General features: G+C 34.3%; 1 protein-coding gene and 1 long non-coding RNA gene across 3 annotated transcripts in view; one reads left to right on the forward strand and one right to left on the reverse strand.

The window, feature by feature from the left end:
* The window catches only part of LOC103462791 (glandular kallikrein-like), an 81,978-nt gene that overhangs the window by 16,166 nt on the left and 61,972 nt on the right, over positions 1-3,840 (reverse strand). The window lies entirely within an intron of this gene.
* LOC103462787 (uncharacterized) lies at positions 4-810 on the forward strand. 2 transcript variants are annotated; one of them, XR_533396.1, is made up of 4 exons: positions 4-33; positions 112-166; positions 617-678; positions 780-810. It is a non-coding gene; the product is annotated as an uncharacterized LOC103462787 (long non-coding RNA). The 2 variants fall into 2 exon arrangements; XR_533397.2 differs by having other exon boundaries at positions 7-29.

Raw genomic sequence — 3,840 nt, forward strand, 5'->3', positions numbered from 1 at the left:
ACTCTATGCTGGACGTCAGAGCCAGGATGGTAGGTAAGAGACATAAATACACTTTTATCTGCCGATGATCAGGTTTTCTGTATCTTCAATAAAATCTAACCTTTCCTGCAGGACTGTCGTAGCAATGTTAAAAGTTCATCCACGGACGGTTATACATTACAATCAGGTAATCCGACATGATCCTGTGATTTATACTCATGACAACCGCCAGCATGGCATCATGTTACTGAAGCTTCATACACCAGTAACAGATGTCCCAGTTGCTCGGCTACCAGACTGCAGGCGTCATCTTAGAAGGTAATTCCTTCTCTTATCCGAAACCTGACTTCAGGTTTTCTGTCCTGCTCCTCCAGTCCTGCTGCCTCTGCTTCAGCACACCTGAGTCAGGTAATCAGGCCACCAGCAGAACCAGAACCCGTTTAGCTCAGGTGTGTTGGACCAGAGACACATGTAAAGGACGCAGGATGCCGTCACTGAGGACTGGAGGTGGACACTCCTGTGTCAGAGGATGAAGTCCTTCATGGATTTATTTTCAGTTCTTTCATTGTTTTTCATAACAATTAATTTTCTACATTGTTGTCCTGTATTTTTGCATTTTATTCTTATTGTGTTTTAGAGGCGGTGTTGTTCAGCTGGCAGGAGAGGGAGCAACGACAACCGGGCCCAATAATCGGCGATGTGAGAGAAATATTGAAGTTATGAGAATAAAATATTTGTTTCTGTCTCTACAGTAAAGGTTGAGTGAAGAACATTTTTATAATTTTTATGTTTCTCTACAGTGATTGATGCTCCTATTCCATCACATCTTCAGTGTGTCGACATGAATGTTGTTGCTGTTTCCCTCGTTGTGCCGAGTCATGGGTTTATGTTCTATGCTGTAAGACCGAACAAGGATATATGCCATGTAAGTTTGTTTCTTGAATATCGCTCTACAGAAATTAGAAGACTTTTCTGTTTTACAACATAAATATATTGATATACATTTTTTTACAGGGCGACTGTGGTGGAGCAGCGATATACAACGGCAAGATTTATGGAGTGATTTATGCTAGTGGAGAAGATGCATGTCAGAGACCAGCTGCAATCATGGATGTGTGTAAATATGTGGGGTGGATTAAACAAAGAACTGGGATTCAATAAAAAAACTATCGTGAAATAAWATTCTCATCAAATTTCTTCTCACATATAATCTTATAATTTTATCTTCATCAGTTTGATCCACATGTTTATAGAATAAGAATAAATTAATTGTTTCGTTTTTTCTCACCTGATTTTCACCTCCTTATTGGAGCTTTCTCTTCACCTGAAAAAAAAATCTTCACCTCAGAAATGAAAAATAAGTCACTAAATGCATGAAAAAGAAACATTTTCTGGATGATTGTCTTTACATTCATGGTTCAGTTTGTTCAGTTTCCCTGAACTGAGTCTAAAAATGTGACATGAGTTTTAACTCACATGAAGAGAAACACCTGAAGTAATTTATTAAGTTTTTGAATTTATTTTACATCAGAAATGTATATGCAGCATCTAAACTCTGCAGCTCTGGAGTTACTATTCCTGATATAGTTCTAGAGAACTTTAAACTGCAACACGACCAAAGAGCTKTGCACAAAAATAATAAAACAGAAGTCACATAATACAGCCGTTAACAAGTAAAATGCTAATGTAAAAATGGGAAAAAAACATCACATTTTAAATAAACATACAAAGAAATAAAAAGTTATGTAATTAAGAACATTTTAAAAGTCAAAATTTGGAATGAAAGAAGTTTTAAGAAAATATTTAAAAACTGGTTAAACTAATTAATGGTAGCTTCTACTTGCCATAAATTCAACATAAAAATGATTAAAAAATATTTCCTCTTTTGCACTGTGATAGAAAATTTTGTTTTTAGTCTTATTTCTTTCTTTGATGGAACTGATGATACTTTTTACCATTTATTTACTGATTATATCTGCTGTATTTTGTATTTCTGTAAGATGTGTTTTTCCATTCCATAAGTTTTCCATAAGTTTGCAGATAATGTTTAGATGTTTCCGCAGCTATGAGACCTGAAGATATCTTGGGTAAAATGCTTGATCTGATAATTGTCTTAAAGGACTGATGTGTGGAAAGTAGTTTGTACTCTGTTTGACCTGACCCCATGAACTGACAAAGAAGTGTTAGAAGTTCCTCCTAAAATCCTTATCAGATCTCCATCCTGCCATAATATCATCTCCTCCAAGAGGTGAGGGATAGTTCATGAGGAGGGGGTCAGGGTGTCTCTGTGGCCATCTGGCAGTAGAGATAACATCAGACTTTGGGAGGGTCTTTGTCTTGCTGTGACTATAAACGATGTGATGTGTGTTGCTCAGGGCTCTTCTCCTGACTGCAATCAGTGAGACGGGTCTTCGAACGCTTTTGCCTTCGAATAAAGAAACTTAAAGACAAAGATTAATCTTTCTCTTACTATTGAAACAGATTCTCATTCCTTCATAAAATTTCTACAACAGCACTTTAATTTTTTAAACATTTTTTATAGGGTAACATAAAGCTATGAAAAAGAATTATCTTAAAAACATTAACATAAGAATCACCTGCAGATAAAATAGGAAGTGCAAAAAATATGTATTTTCATTGTTGAAATTAAAATCTATTGTGTAAAACCTTTGAAAAAATTTWAATGACAAAAGGTCTCTGAAAATGTTATAGTAATATCTGACAAAAGTTATAATGTGTTAGTAATGCTAAAATATGTCATTCAATACTTTATTCTTACATTTTCACTGATAATATTACATCAAATTAAACAGAAAAGAAGGTTTGCRTCATCAAATATGATAGCCTTACTAATTCAATAATAACAGTCCAAAGTATTGTATTAAATTATTTTTACTCATTTCTATGGAACCAGGAATGTTTAATTAAGCTGTTATTAAATGATGCAAACTTTTTCTAGAGGAGTTATTTTATTATTCATTTTATTCTTCAGCAGTGACATGAGGTGAGGTTAGCTGGTGAGGCACTGACCTAATCATAATCAGATTTACAAATATAGACACCTTTCATGGTACTGTTTACATATTTTGCACATGCGCACAACGTTTGAGAGCAAAAAGACTATTTTACACGTCATCTATAGCAGCACTGCCGATGTAGAATAATTCTGTCAACTCAATGAAAGTTGGAAATGCAGATATTATTAATTTAATACCCTCTGTATCAGCCTATGTACACGTAGAGTCGTTTCCATAGCAACTGACAACAATGCCACTATGTGTTTTAGGATTCAACACCAAAAAACACTACATATTTCCCAAACAAAGAACAATTAATAAGTGATCTCTGTGGTAAATATATGTGTTATTCTGCACAAGAACAGAACAGAGGATTAAACAGCTGCTAGGGCATAATTTATTAAAACTGTGGAAATTTTAAGAGTCCCTCGATGTTATCAAACTGATTTCGAAATAAGTTTTGTTGTTTAAATTTAAAATAATGACTTACTTAAACACCTTGAGGAGTGATTTCAAAATAAGGTGCAGGAAAATAAGTTTGCATATGTAGTTCTGACACTAATCCAGTATCTTACCGTTACTGCTCTGCAAAAACACAAAATCTTACCAAATTGTTTTGGTCTAGTTCCTAGTGCAAATGTCTTAGCTCACTTGAAGTAAGACAAAATCAACAAGTAACTCTTTAGCATCAAATATGAGCTTGTTTAAAGTTAATAATTCCTTAGTATTGATTTTTAAAAAGTACTAGCTCCACTGGCAGATTATTTCACTTAAAACTCTTACTTTTTTGCCAATATTAAGGAATTATTTGCTTAAAACAAACTCCTCCATCTGGCTGCAAAGT

Source organism: Poecilia reticulata, linkage group LG3 (assembly GCF_000633615.1).
Source record: "Poecilia reticulata strain Guanapo linkage group LG3, Guppy_female_1.0+MT, whole genome shotgun sequence".
Taxonomy (NCBI): domain Eukaryota; kingdom Metazoa; phylum Chordata; class Actinopteri; order Cyprinodontiformes; family Poeciliidae; genus Poecilia; species Poecilia reticulata.